Below are 15,706 nucleotides of genomic sequence, written 5' to 3'. Positions count from 1 at the left end.
TGCCCTGCATTCTGCAGGCACCTCTTGTCTTTCATCTTCCCACAGGCTCTGGACTCTGCTACAGGTCCACAAAATAAGTGAGGTCCTGATGCTTATAATCTACGAGGGGCCTATCACAAGCTGCAAAGTTCTAGGGACAACATGCTACTCCGTGGGCGATCGGGAAAGGCGATGAGCCGTCCCATACCCTGAAAGACACTATGCCTTATGTCCCTGCCGCTTTCTTGAGAAATGCTAAAACTCCATATACAGATGCAGACAAGATGCTCACCCTAACCCCTGCCAGATAATCTCACCATCAGCCCTGTTAAGAGAGATGATATCAGCAACTTACACAACAAAAAGCAAAACTGGTAAAAAAAGACAAGGTTCCATCTTCAATAGAGTCAGGAATTCCAGGAAAATGCAATGCACCTAGAATAAAAAGAAATTGCATACTGTTAAATCATCTTGCTACCCCTGAACACTCAATACAAAATTACTGACCTGAAACAAAAAAACAGCTGCATACAAGTATACTTTCCACTGTATATGCTGCTTAACCTTGGCTGGGCCTGAAGCTCTTACCTCAGACACCTCTGCTTCCCTAAATGTCAAAATGCATCTGCCCAAACAGCTTAGCCAGCTCAAAAGCTGCAAAGGACTGAAGGAACAGCAGAGCACTGACACCACAGAAGCCCAAGAGCAGACTGAGCTCCCTGAGCGGAGGCCTGTGGCTCATATACCCCAGGCCCTGCCCACCACCCTTCCCACAGTCACCTGGGAAAAGGGAGGGGTGAACCACCAGAAGGCATAAAGGTGGCCGGAGGAGCAGCAGCGAGTTTTCTCATCTGCCTTCAGTTTACAGCATGTAAAGCACTGAACAGAGAAAAAGCGACCCTTACTGGAAATGACAATACCTGCTCTTTTACTGCAACTACATCTATTGCATCAACAATGTGACCGGCTAAGCATTTAAACTTAGTTTTCCTGGGGCGTAGATAGAAAAAGATAGGTGTCCTACTGAGCTACGTAGGAAAGTAGTTCATGAAATGCAGTAACAATATTATTAACAAAAATCATGTGCTTTGGTTCCTATTAAAAACCCAAAATGCTATGGGGTTACACTTCATTTCTAGCAAGACCACGCGTGCTGCCTAACGGCTACCAGAACTACGTTCTGGGTAGGACTGAATGACAAAGCAGAATTAGATCACGTAAGAATCCCTTCTCAAAAATATCTCCGGTTGCAAAGCAAATTATTTACTGTAAATTGCCGACGATTCAGCGTCACCTCGACGGTCTCTCCAAATGACTCCCTTAAGAGAACTAGGTGAGTCCCAAAGGACAGAAAACACCAAAAAAACCATGGAAAAACAAGAAATGTATCAGACATTGTATGAAGCAGCCTAATTAACACCTAAGTAGCTAGAACAAAAATAAATTGCAAAACAGAACAAAAACCACCACGGGAGATGTGTTGATAAAAATAGATGAAGGCGATGGTCTTCTCTGAACAACTCAAGAGGAGATCTGAGCTGACGATAGACATCTTTGGGGTACCAGCTACCAAATAGAAACCTACTATAAGGCAGAAAACAAAAAGACGGCTCCGGAGCACAAAGATGGCTCTGGAAAAGGTTCTGACAGAACAAGAGGCATCGTCACAGGGATTAGAGAGATCCCGAAGGGGCCAGAGAGACCAAAGAAGTCTCGGGGATGCAATGAGCTCAAAAGGGAATTGAACAAAGTACAGGTGTCCTCGGGACTGGGAACTGAATGGAGGCGCACCGAACGGATGAGAGGACAGAAAGACCGACCGGGGGTAACAGATGCGGACTCAGGAAGGGTTCTGAGGGGAACAGAGCGGTGCAAAGTGCCCTCCCAAGCTAAAACATAGGGGATCTCTCGCGAGAGCTCGGCAAAGGGAGCGGAGGAGTCCCGAGGGGGCTGAGAGACCAAAGAAGCCTCAGAGATAACAATGAGGAACTCTGAAGGGGATTTCAACAAAGTACAGATGTCATTGGGGCCAGGGGGTGAACGAAGGCATCCTAAATGGCAAAGAGCAAGATAAGAGCGCTCTGAAGAGCACAAAAAAATAAAATCGAAAGGGAGCTAGAGTGCTACAAAAGTGCTGTGGAGTACAAGAAAGGACTCAGAAGCCATTGTTATAGAGAGTAGAGGAATTAGGAGGGGGCAGGGTAAGAAAAGAAGGCTTGGAGACACAGCGAGGGCCTTGGAGTCTCAGGAGGGCGTCTAGGCAAACCACAGATGACTGAATGGGAGAGGAACCGAACAGAGACACCCTCGATGGCAAAGAGAAAGACAAAGGAGCGCTGCGTAGCAAAGAAAGAAGGGACGCTTTCATGGAACAAGAGAGATAGAAGGGGAGATAAAGTGCTCCAAGGTGCTGTGGAGATCGAGGAAGGTCTCGGGAGGCATCGCGACTGTGAGGAGAGGGGTGTTGAGGGGGGCTGACGGGCAAAAGAAGGCTTGGGGACAACAAGGAGGAACTCGGGTGATCATCTGAGCAGAGTACAGAGGGTCTCGGGTGGCCGGGGACTGAACACAGGAATCCTAGACAGCGTAGAGAAACAAATGAGTGTTCTGTGGCTCAAAGATGGCCCCACTTAAAGTGCTATGAGATGTATGTGGAGCACAAGGAAGGTCTAGGGAGGCATCGTGACTGGGAGAAGAAATGTCCCGAGGGAGCCAGAGAGACAGAAAAAAGCATTGGAGACCCAACAATTAAATCCAGAGGGGATCTGAACCGAGTAAACATGTCATCGGAGGGCCAGGGAACAAATAGAGGCACGGCGAGAGGGAAGAGAGGACAGAATGACTGGGCTGGGTCACAGATATGGACTCGGGAAGTCCTCTGAGGGAACGAGAGGGATGTGAGGTCTGCTACAAAGCTAAAAGTGTGCTAAGGGCAACCTTGAAGGCATCAAAAGGCATCGTGACACCATTAGAGGGGTCCCGATTGGGCCAAAGACACCAAAGAAGGCTCAGGGACACAAGGAGGAAGTCTGGAGGGGATTTGAACAGAGTGTCCTTGGGAGGCCGGGGACCAAATGGAGGCACCCTAGATGGCAGAGGGGATGATAAGAGCGCTCTGGGGCGCAAACAAGCCCACAGACGGGTTTCTGAGAGATGTGAGAGGATCAAAGTCCGCTACAGAGCTCAGACAGGGCTGTGGTACACAAAGAAGGTGTCTGTGAGGCACGGTGGCTGGGAGCAGAGGGGTCGTGAAAGGCTCAGAGGGATAAGACAGATTGAAAGGGAGGCAGTGTCACCAAAGTGCTGTGGAGCGCAAGGAAGGTCTCGGGAGGCATCCTAGCTGGCATAGAGAAGAAAAAGAATGCTCTTATTTGGGAACGGAGATCTTGGGAGAGGTGCGATTGCGACAAAATGAGTCCAAAGGAGGCTTACAGAGCTAAAAGTGTGCTGCGGGGAACATCTAAGACCTCGGGAGGCATCGTGACAGTAGCAGAGGGGTTCCTGAGAGGGACAGACAAAAGAAGGCTCGAGGACATGATGAAGAAGTCGAGAGGGGATTTGAACAGACTACGATGTCCTCAGGGGACCAGGGACTGAACAGAGGGCTGTGGGGCACGAGGACGGCCTCAGGAGGTGTGATGATGAGATAAGAAGGGTGCTGAGAGTGAAAGAGAGACAGAAGGCTCTGGGACAGAATGCAAAACTGAAGAAGGTGTCCCCGCAATGTACGGATGTCCTCAGGGGATGAGCAACTGAATGGAGACATCCTAGATGGCAGTGAACAAGGTAAGAGAGCTCTGGGGCACAGAGCAAGCCTGAGGAAGGGTTCTGTCTGAATAAGATACAAAGAGGGCTGCAGAGCTCCAAAGGTGCCGTGGGGCACGAGGACGGTCTCAGGAAGCGTCGTGATGGGAACGAGAGGGCTCCGGAGGGTGGGGGAACGTGGACACAGAGACAAACAAAGGACTGCTGGCACAATGAGATACTCGTGAGGGGATCTGAACAGAGTACAGATGTCCTTAGGGGACCAGGGACCGAATGGAGGCATCCGACATGGCGGAGGGGAAGGCAAGTGTGCTCTGGGGCACAATGAAAGCCTGAGGAAGAGTTGTGTCTGAATAAGAAAGATACAAAGCCTGCTGCAGAACTAAAGGATGGTCGTGGAACACAAGGACGCTCGAAGGCAGCGTCGTGACAGAAATAGAGGGGCGCTGAGGTGGCCGGAGAGACAGATGGCGGCTTGAGGACACGAAGGTACTCGGGAGGGGATTTGAACAGAGTACAGATGTTGTGAGGGAGACGCTGACCCACTGGAGGCAAGAGAGGTGGAGGAGAGGACAAAAAGACCGCTCTGAGGAAGAGGTTCTGACAAACCGAGAGGGGTACAAATTATTCTCCCGAGATAAAAGCGTGCCGAGGAGACCCTCTAAAGCCTCGGGATGAACCAAGAGAAAAGAAAAAAAAAAGCATTCATTCATTCATATATTCATTATTATAATAATGATTGTAATGAAAAGGAATATAACCCAAAAAAAAGAAAAAAAGAAATAAAACCCAAGGAAAAAAAAACCGTGATGCACAATGCAATTGCTCACCACCGCTGACTGATGCCCCGGCAGCGATCCGCCCCTCGCGGCCAACTCCCCCCGGTTTATATACTGAGCGTGACATTCTATGGTATGGAATATCCCTTTGGATATTAGTTCGGGTCAGCTGTCCCGGCCATGCTCCCTCCCAGCTTCTTGTACACCTGCTTGCTGGCAGAGCATGGCAAATTGAAAAATCCTTAACTTAGGATAAGCGCTACTTAGCAACAACTAAAACATCAGTGTGTTATCAACATTATTCTCACACTAAATCCAAGACACAGCACTGTACCAGCTACTAAGAAGAAAATTAATTCTGTCCCAGCCAAAACCAGGACAACAGTTTAAAAGTGATGGGCATTAGGGAAATAAAGGAAAACCCTAAAAAAATAGGACAGCAAACTAAAACAGATGTAGAAAGAACATTTTAAAAGCGACAGCGCTATGGAAAGACAAGAAATAATTAAAAGAAAAGACCGCAATATAAAGACAGTGAACGGGATAAAAGTAGAAAAATTTAAAAGCAAAGGGGATTAGGGAAATAAACGGAAAAAATTACAAAGAAGTGATGGTGAACTAAAACAGACGTGGAAAAAAATCTAAAAAGTGAGGGCACTAAGGAAAGACAAGAAATACTTAAAAATAAAGACAGCAAACGGCATAAAAGTAGAAAGAAAATTTTAAAAAGCAACAGGGATTAACGAAATAAGGAACAAATTTTTAAAAAGAGACAGTGAACTGAAGCAGAGATGTAGAAAGAAAATTTAAGAAGCAAGGGCACTAAGGAAAGACAAGAAATAATTTTTTATAAACAGCAAAGGGAACAAAATTAGGCATAGAAAGAACATTTGAAAAGTGAGAAGTTTTAGGGAAATAAAGGGGAAAATTAAAAAATAGGGACAGTGGACTAAAACAGAGACAGGAAGAAAATCTAAAAAGTGAGGGCACTAAGGAAAGACAAGAAATAATTTTTAAAAAGAGACAGCACACGGAATAAAAGTAGACAGAAAATTTTAAAAGCACTGATGATTAAGGAAATAAGGAAATAATTAAGAAATAGCGATGGAGAACTAAAACAGATGTAGAAAGAAAATTGAAAAGGCGACGGCACTGAGGAAAAACCAGACAAAATAATTAAAAAATAAAGACACTGAACGAGATAAAAGTAGACAATTTTAAACCCCAAGGGATTAAGAGAGGAAAGAACTAAAAAACAGCAACAGTGAACTAAAATGCAGACATAGAAAATTTAACAAGCGACGGCTTTAAGGAAAGACAAGATTAAATTAAAAAAGAAGAATGGGGTACATGACACAGGAAAGAATTAAAACATATTGATAGGGAGCTTGATAAAAGTAGACATAGAAAGAAAATTGAAGAAGTGACAGGGTACAGGACAGACAGGAGAGAATTAGAAAATAAAGACAGTGAACTAGATAAAAGTAGCCATAGAAACAAAACCTAACATTGACGGAGTATAGGAAACTAAATAAATGGAGACATAGAAAGCAAATTTTTAAAGCAACTGGGTACGGGACAGAGAGGGAGGAATTAAAAAATAGGGACAGGGAATTGGACAGAGGGAGACATAGAAAGAAATTTTTTAAAGCAACAGGCTACAAGAAACACAGGAAAGAATTAAAAAATAGGAACAGGGATGAGAATAGAAGGAAACATTGAAAGAAAATTTGAAAAGTGACAGAGTATACAGAAGAAAGGGAGCCAGATACAAGGACTTGTTGAAAGAGAAATTAAATAGCAATGGGGTACAAGAAATATAGGGAAGAATTAAAAAAAATCAAGAAAGGGAGCCAGATAGAGGGAGACGTAGAAGGAATTTTAAAAAGCAACTGAGTACAAGAAACATAGACAAGAATTAAAACACAGGGACAGGGAGATAGATAGAGGACAACATAGAAAATTTAAATGGTAATCGGGTCCAAGAAACACAGGCATATTAAAAAAACAGGGACAGGGAGATGGATAGAAAGAACCATAATACGAAAATTTTAAAAAGCAACAGGGCACAAGAAACACAGGAAATAAAAAATAGGGACAGGGAGATGGACAGAAGGAAAATAGAAAGAAAATTTAAAAAGCGACAGGGTACAGAACAGAGGGAGGAATTAAAAAAATAGGGAGAGGCAGCTGCAGAGAGGGAAACAGAAAAAAATTAATAGGTGAAGTGGTACAGGGCGGAGTTGACAGAGGAGTAAAAAGTTTTGGGGAGCCAGACAGTAGGGTCAGGCAGAAGGGAGACGGAAGCAGGGACAGGCAGGGATCTGGGGCAGGGCAGCAGAGGTGGACTGGGACACACAGGAGAGAATGCGTGACTTGCCACAGCTCCTGGTGCTGCCAGGAGACCTTCACCGTTATCGTTTCTTTTCTCCTGACTTCCAAAACGCAGACAGAAGGCCTCGTTTAGGAAGGAGACATTGCTTTATTCAATAGTGCGCAGAATCGGGCACTCGGGGGAAGTTCCCCAAATCGAGTGCAAAACCAAACATAAAACTTAGCCTATTTATACATTCCATTTCATACATCCTTTTTTTCATTACATACATGTCACACTAATCGCTCCTATTTACTGCATTTACATATTGCTAATGTTGCAGAACTATACCATGCATGCGCAGGGGTCCCGAGTGGCCGTCTGTGGTTATTTGGGGAGGTGCCCCCTACTCATTCTGAAACAAAGTTCACATTAAGTTGTTATTTTCGTCAAGTAAGCATTCTATCCCTTGTTGACTGAGCATGCCCTTGTGGTTGTTACTTTAAGATAAGTTCTTGTTAAAAAAAGTTCTATCCATCCCTGCAAATGCTTCATGTAACTTCTAGCAGTTACAAGATAAAGCCAACTACAGGATAATGACTACTAAGGCCTATTTACATAAGGAAACGTTTCACATACCATCTAGCAGTTACAAGAGAATGACGACTACTAAGGTCTATTTACATACGATTAAAACAGGTGGTATCATCACCACCCCAACACTTCTCTCTCTGCCTCTGCCCCTTCCTCCGCCGCAGTGCCGCCTGCCCAACCCTCACCCGCTCAGCAGCACGCAGTGCACACCTCGATGCTCCTCATCCGAAGGCTTCCTCAATACATGGTGCTCATGCACATAGTCAATGGGGGCACCGAGCTCCCAGCACCACGTGCCGGTGGTCTGCTCTGTTGGGGAGAGCTCGGAGGGATCCTTCCTTGCTGCAGGGACTGCCTGTTCCTTGCTGGAGGCACTGCCTGTGCAGGACCCCCTTGGATTCCCTCCTCAGCCAGTTCCCCTTCCTCAGCTCCCTCAGGCAGCCATGCCCAGGCAGCCCCCTCTCCAGCTAGAGCCCCTTCACACAGCAGGGCCAGCCCCATCCTCAGCCTCACTGGCCACACCTGGGGCTGCCCCAGCTCCAGCCCCAGCTGGGGCCCATCGGGAACAGGGGCCATTGCCAAAGCCCCACAGCACATCACCCCCCTGCCCTGCTCCTGTGCACAGCCAGGAGCTCTGCACCCAGGGGCTGCAAACACAGCCAGGGGCACAGAGGAGGCAGGAAAAGTTTGTTCCTTAAGGCACATAAGAAATCCCGGCAGTGAGTTGGCTACAAGGCTCAGTGCCCAAAGGCAGCAGGACAGAGGGAGAAAAGGGAAAAGACAAGCAGGAGGAAGGACAGAGGGACATAGAAAAGGAGTGGGGCAGAGCGCCAGAAAACAGGGTGCTGTGAACAAGAGAGGGACAGGGAGCAGGACAACAGTGTAGACAGAGGGGAGCGGAGAGATTGCGCAAGAAAACAGGGTCAGAGAGATGGAGAATAAATGAGAGGCAGGGGCAGGGGAGAAAGGTGGAAGGACCAGCAGGACAAGGAAACAGAGACAAGACAAGGGATGGGGAACACTTCTGAAGTGATAGGGGAAAAGAGAAACATAGGCAAGAAATAAAAAATAGAAACAGGGAGCCCGGATAGAGGTAGAAAGAAAATTTCAAAAAGCAACAGGATACAAGAACCATATCAAGAATTAAAAAATAGGTATACGGAGCTGCATAGAAGGAGGAATAAGGAAATTTGAAAGAGCAATGGGGTGGTGCAAGAAACACAGGCAAGAAGTTAAAATTAGGTCAGGGAGACAGAGAGAGGGAAAGGTAGCAAGAAAATTTAACAAGCAACTGGGTTCAAGAAACATATGCAAGAATTATAAAAAACAGGGATGAGAGGTAGAAAGAAACCTTCAAAAGTGATGGTGTTAAAGAAACATAGGCAAGAATTGAAAAATAAGGACAGCTCGATAGAAGGAGACTGTAGCAGGTTGACCTTGGCTGGCTGCTGGGTGCCCACCAAGCTCCTCTATCACTCTCCCTCTTCAACAAGACAGGAGAGGAAATACAATGAAAAAGCTTGTGGGTCAAGATAAGGACAAAGAGATCACTCACCGATTACTGCCACAGGCAAAACAGACTCGACTTGGGGAAATTAATATAGTTTATTGTCAATCAAAATCAGAGTAGGATCATGAGAAATAAGAACAAATCTGAAAAACACCTTCCCCCCACCCTCTCTTTTTCCTGGGCTCATCTTCACTCCTGACTTCTCCACCTCCTCCCCGAGCAGCGCAGGGGGACAGGGAGCAGGGGTTGCACTCAGTTCATCACGTGTTGTCCCTGCTGCTCCTTCCTCCTCACGCTCTTCTTCTGCTCCAGCATGGGGTCCCTCCCATGGGGCCACAGGTCCTGTCAGCAAACCTGCTCCAGCATTGGCTCCTCTCCACAGGGCCACAGGTGCTGCTGGCAGCCTGTTCCGCATGGGCTCCTCTCCACTGGGCCACAGCTGCTGACAGGAGCCTGCTCCAGCATGGCTCTCCCTGGAGTCACAGCTTTCTTCAGGCACATCCACCTGCTCCAGTGTGGGGTCTCCACAGGCCACAGGTGGATGTCTGCTCCACCATGGACCTCCATGGGCTGCAGGGGAACAACCTGCCTCACCATGGTTTTCACCACAGGCTGCAGGGGAATCTCTGCTCTGGTGCCTGGAGCACCGCCTCCCTCTCCTCCTTCACTGACCTGGGTGAACAGCAGGGCTGTTTCACACTCGCATTTTCTCTGTCACAGCTTCTGCGCAGCATTTTTCAGCCCTTCTTAAATATGTCATCACAGAGGCACTACCAGCATTGATGGGCTCAGCTTTGAGCAGCAGTAGATCTGTCTTGGAGCGGGCTGGAACTGGCTGTGCCCAGCACGGGGGCAACTCCTGGTGTCTTCTCACAGAAGCCACCCCTGCAGCCCCTGCTCCACCCCAGCTAACAACACCTTGCCACATAAATCCAATAGGACAGCCATCAGCTGCAGGGCAGGTGGGGGATTGAAAGATAGGGAAAGGGAGCCACAGAGAGAGAGGCAGAGGGGGGGAAAAAACCATAGCGATGGGCTACAGGACAGAGAGGAAGAAGGGAGAGGGAACCAGACTGAGAGAGATGGAGAAAAAACAAAGAATAGCGATCGGCCGCAGAGCAGAGAGGGAGGAATTAAAAAAAAGGACAGTGGGGTGGACAGAGAGAGACTGAGAAATACCAAAACCCTCAATGAGCTAAAGGGGGGAGGACTTAAAGGACAGGAAGCGAGATAGAGAATGGTAAAGAGAAAAATGGGTTATGAGACAGAGAAGGCAGAAGGGCGGGCGGCGGCGGTCCCGCCAACCCCACCCGGGGGGCGGGGCGATGCGGGAAAAACCTCGCGTGGGGGAAAAACTCGCGTGGGAAAACCTCGCGTGGGGGAAAAAACCTCGCGTGGGGAAAAACCTCGCGTGGGGGAAAAACCTCGCGTGGGGGAAAAACCTCGCGTGGGGGAAAACCTCGCGTGGGGGAAAAACCTCGCGTGGGGGAAAAACCTCGCGTGGGGGAAAAACCTCGCGTGGGGGAAAAACCTCGCGTGGGGAAAAACCTCGCGTGGGGGAAAAACCTCGCGTGGGGGAAAAACCTCGCGTGGGGGAAAAACTGCGTGGGGGAAAACCTCGCGTGGGGGAAAACTCGCGTGGGGGAAAAACCTCGCGTGGGGGAAAAACCTCGCGTGGGGGAAAAACCTCGCGTGGGGGAAAAACCTCGCGTGGGGGAAAAACCTCGCGTGGGGGAAAAACCTCGCGTGGGGGAAAAACCTCGCGTGGGGGAAAACCTCGCGTGGGGGAAAAACCTCGCGTGGGGGAAAAACCTCGCGTGGGGAAAAACCTCGCGTGGGGGAAAAAACCTCGCGTGGGGGAAAAACCTCGCGTGGGGGAAAAACTCGCGTGGGGGAAAAACCTCGCGTGGGGGAAAAACCTCGCGTGGGGGAAAACCTCGCGTGGGGGAAAAACTCGCGTGGGGAAAAACCTCGCGTGGGGGAAAAAACTCGCGTGGGGGAAAAACCTCGCGTGGGGGAAAACCTCGCGTGGGGGAAAAACCTCGCGTGGGGGAAAAACCTTCGCGTGGGGGAAAACCTCGCGTGGGGGAAAAACCTCGCGTGGGGGAAAACCTCGCGTGGGGGAAAAACCTCGCGTGGGGAAAACCTCGCGTGGGGGAAAAACCTCGCGTGGGGGAAAAACCTCGCGGGGGGAAAAAACCTCGCGTGGGGAAAAACCTCGCGTGGGGAAAAACCTCGCGTGGGGGAAAAACCTCGCGTGGGGGAAAAACCTCGCGTGGGGGAAAAACCTCGCGTGGGGGAAAACCTCGCGTGGGGGAAAAACCTCGCGTGGGGGAAAAACCTCGCGTGGGGGAAAACCTCGCGTGGGGGAAAAACCTCGCGTGGGGGAAAAACCTCGCGTGGGGGAAAAACCTCGCGTGGGGGAAAACCTCGCGTGGGGGAAAAACCTCGCGTGGGGGAAAAACCTCGCGTGGGGGAAAAACCTCGCGTGGGGGAAAAACCTCGCGTGGGGGAAAAACCTCGCGTGGGGGAAAAACCTCGCGTGGGGGAAAACCTCGCGTGGGGGAAAAACCTCGCGTGGGGGAAAAACCTCGCGTGGGGGAAAAACCTCGCGGTGGGGAAAAACCTCGCGTGGGGGAAAAACCTCGCGGGGGAAAAACTCGCGTGGGGGAAAAACCTCGCGTGGGGGAAAAACCTCGCGTGGGGGAAAAACTCGCGTGGGGGAAAACCTCGCGTGGGGGAAAACCTCGCGTGGGGGAAAAACCTCGCGTGGGGGAAAAACCTCGCGTGGGGGAAAAACCTCGCGTGGGGGAAAAACCTCGCGTGGGGAAAAACTCGCGTGGGGGAAAAACCTCGCGTGGGGGAAAAAACCTCGCGTGGGGGAAAACCTCGCGTGGGGGAAAAACCTCGCGTGGGGGAAACCTCGCGTGGGGGAAAAACCTCGCGTGGGGGAAAAACCTCGCGTGGGGGAAAAACCTCGCGTGGGGGAAAAACCTCGCGTGGGGGAAAAACCTCGCGTGGGGAAAAACCTCGCGTGGGGGAAAACCTCGCGTGGGGGAAAAACTCGCGTGGGGGAAAAACCTCGCGTGGGGGAAAAACCTCGCGTGGGGGAAAACCTCGCGTGGGGGAAAAACCTCGCGTGGGGAAAAACCTCGCGTGGGGGAAAAACCTCGCGTGGGGGAAAACCTCGCGTGGGGGAAAAACCTCGCGTGGGGGAAAAACCTCGCGTGGGGGAAAAAACCTCGCGTGGGGGAAAAACCTCGCGTGGGGGAAAAACCTCGCGTGGGGGAAAAACCTCGCGTGGGGGAAAACCTCGCGTGGGGGAAAACCTCGCGTGGGGGAAAAACCTCGCGTGGGGGAAAAACCTCGCGTGGGGGAAAACCTCGCGTGGGGGAAAAACCTCGCGTGGGGGAAAAACCTCGCGTGGGGGAAAAACCTCGCGTGGGGGAAAAACCTCGCGTGGGGGAAAAACCTCGCGTGGGGGAAAAACCTCGCGTGGGGGAAAAACCTCGCGTGGGGGAAAACCTCGCGTGGGGGAAAAACCTCGCGTGGGGGAAAAACCTCGCGTGGGGGAAAACCTCGCGTGGGGGAAAAACCTCGCGTGGGGGAAAAACTCGCGTGGGGGAAAAACCTCGCGTGGGGGAAAAACCTCGCGTGGGGGAAAAACCTCGCGTGGGGGAAAACCTCGCGTGGGGGAAAAACCTCGCGTGGGGGAAAAACCTCGCGTGGGGGAAAAACCTCGCGTGGGGAAAAACCTCGCGTGGGGGAAAACCTCGCGTGGGGGAAAAACCTCGCGTGGGGGAAAAACCTCGCGTGGGGGAAAAACCTCGCGTGGGGGAAAAACCTCGCGTGGGGGAAAAACCTCGCGTGGGGGAAAAACCTCGCGTGGGGGAAAAACCTCGCGTGGGGGAAAACCTCGCGTGGGGAAAAACCTCGCGTGGGGGAAAAACCTCGCGTGGGGAAAAACCTCGCGTGGGGGAAAAACCTCGCGTGGGGGAAAAACCTCGCGTGGGGGAAAACCTCGCGTGGGGGAAAAACCTCGCGTGGGGGAAAAACCTCGCGTGGGGGAAAAACCTCGCGTGGGGGAAAAACCTCGCTGGGGGAAAAAACCTCGCGTGGGGGAAAAACCTCGCGTGGGGGGAAAAACCTCCGCGTGGGGGAAAAACCTCGCGTGGGGGAAAAACCTCGCGTGGGGAAAAACCTCGCGTGGGGGAAAAACCTCGCGTGTGGGGGAAAACCTCGCGTGGGGGAAAAACCTCGCGTGGGGGAAAAACCTCGCGTGGGGGAAAACCTCGCGTGGGGGAAAAACCTCGCGTGGGGAAAACCTCGCGTGGGGGAAAAACCTCGCGTGGGGGAAAAACCTCGCGTGGGGGAAAAACCTCGCGTGGGGGAAAAACCTCGGCGTGGGGAAAAACCTCGCGTGGGGGAAAAACCTCGCGTGGGGGAAAAACCTCGCGTGGGGGAAAAACCTCGCGTGGGGGAAAAACCTCGCGTGGGGGAAAAACCTCGCGTGGGGGAAAAACCTGCGTGGGGGAAAAACCTCGCGTGGGGAAAAACCTCGCGTGGGGGAAAAACCTCGCGTGGGGGAAAACCTCGCGTGGGGGAAAAACCTCGCGTGGGGGAAAACCTCGCGTGGGGGAAAAACCTCGCGTGGGAAAACCTCGCGTGGGGGAAAAACCTCGCGTGGGGGAAAAACCTCGCGTGGGGGAAAAACCTCGCGTGGGGAAAAACCTCGCGTGGGGGAAAAACCTCGCGTGGGGGAAAAACCTCGCGTGGGGAAAAAACCTCGCGTGGGGGAAAAACCTCGCGTGGGGGAAAAACCTCGCGTGGGGGAAAAAACCTCGCGTGGGGGAAAAACCTCGCGTGGGGGAAAAACCTCGCGTGGGGGAAAAACCTCGCGTGGGGGAAAAACCTCGCGTGGGGGAAAAACCTCGCGTGGGGGAAAACCTCGCGTGGGGGAAAAACCTCGCGTGGGGGAAAACCTCGCGTGGGGAAAAACCTCGCGTGGGGGGAAAACCTCGCGTGGGGAAAAACCCTCGCGTGGGGGAAAAACCTCGCGTGGGGGAAAAACCTCGCGTTGGGGGAAAAACCTCGCGTGGGGGAAAAACCTCGCGTGGGGGAAAACCTCGCGTGGGGGAAAAACCTCGCGTGGGGGAAAAACCTCGCGTGGGGGAAAAACCTCGCGTGGGGGAAAAACCTCGCGTGGGGGAAAAACCTCGCGTGGGGGAAAACCTCGCGTGGGGGAAAACCCTCGCGTGGGGGAAAAACCTCGCGTGGGGGAAAACCTCGCGTGGGGGAAAAACCTCGCGTGGGGGAAAAACCTCGCGGGGGAAAAACTCGCGTGGGGGAAAAACTCGCGGGGGAAAAACCTCGCGTGGGGGAAAAAACCTCGCGGGGAAAAACCTCGCGTGGGGAAAAACTCGCGTGGGGGAAAAACTCGCGTGGGGAAAAACTCGCGTGGGGGAAAAACTCGCGTGGGGAAAAACCTCGCGTGGGGGAAAAACCTCGCGTGGGGAAAAACCTCGCGTGGGGAAAAACTCGCGTGGGGAAAAACCTCGCGTGGGGAAAAACCTCGCGTGGGGGAAAAACCTCGCGTGGGGGAAAACCTCGCGTGGGGAAAAACCTCGCGTGGGGAAAAACCTCGCGTGGGGAAAAACCTCGCGTGGGGAAAACTCGCGTGGGGAAAAACTCGCGTGGGGAAAAACCTCGCGTGGGGAAAAACCTCGCGTGGGGAAAAACCTCGCGTGGGGAAAAACCTCGCGTGGGGAAAAACCTCGCGTGGGGGAAAAACCTCGCGTGGGGAAAAACCTCGCGTGGGGAAAAACCTCGCGTGGGGAAAAACCTCGCGTGGGGAAAAACCTCGCGTGGGGAAAAACCTCGCGTGGGGAAAAACCTCGCGTGGGGAAAAACCTCGCGTGGGGAAAAACCTCGCGTGGGGGAAAAACTCGCGTGGGGAAAAACCTCGCGTGGGGAAAAACCTCGCGTGGGGAAAAACTCGCGTGGGGAAAAACCTCGCGTGGGGAAAAACCTCGCGTGGGGAAAAACCTCGCGTGGGGAAAAACTCGCGGGGAAAAACCTCGCGTGGGGGAAAAACCTCGCGTGGGGAAAAACCTCGCGTGGGGAAAAACTCCGCGTGGGGAAAAACCTCGCGTGGGGAAAAACTCGCGTGGGGAAAAACCTCGCGTGGGGAAAAACCTCGCGTGGGGAAAAACCTCGCGTGGGGAAAACCTCGCGTGGGGAAAAACCTCGCGTGGGGAAAACCTCGCGTGGTTGAGGGGGTACAGAGGGGGGGTGAGGAGGGATGTTTGGGTAGAAACATGTATGGGGGGACACGCATGGGGACAGCCAACACCAGGGCTTCCACCCAGGACAATCCACAGCGCATCACTCACCTGGGATAGCCCGCAACAGGTAATCCACGCTGGAGTAAGATCTTTTTATGATGTCTCCATTGTCACAACTGAGAACCCAAAGACCAGCAATGCCATCAGCTGTAGGAAGACGTGCTGTACTTGGGTCTTTGGAGCAAAATTGACTTTCAAAAAAAAAAAAAGAAAAAAGCAACAGACTCTTGTTGCTGATGACTTCTACTGCCAAGTACATCACCTCTGAAGAGCCACTCTGGTAGAAGTTCCCAAATTGCAACTTCTTTGAATGAGAAAGACTTCTGTTTTGGAACACTTCTTTCCAACTAAAGTCAAAAGTACACACTGTAGGGCAGTGGTCTCCAGTCCCTCAGCTGTCAGAGGGCCAGGGGCTGAATCC

Source organism: Gymnogyps californianus, unplaced genomic scaffold (genome assembly GCF_018139145.2).
Source record: "Gymnogyps californianus isolate 813 unplaced genomic scaffold, ASM1813914v2 HiC_scaffold_42, whole genome shotgun sequence".
Lineage (NCBI taxonomy): Eukaryota > Metazoa > Chordata > Aves > Accipitriformes > Cathartidae > Gymnogyps > Gymnogyps californianus.
The sequence above is the reverse complement of the archived record's forward strand: the minus strand, read 5'-3'. Positions refer to the sequence as shown.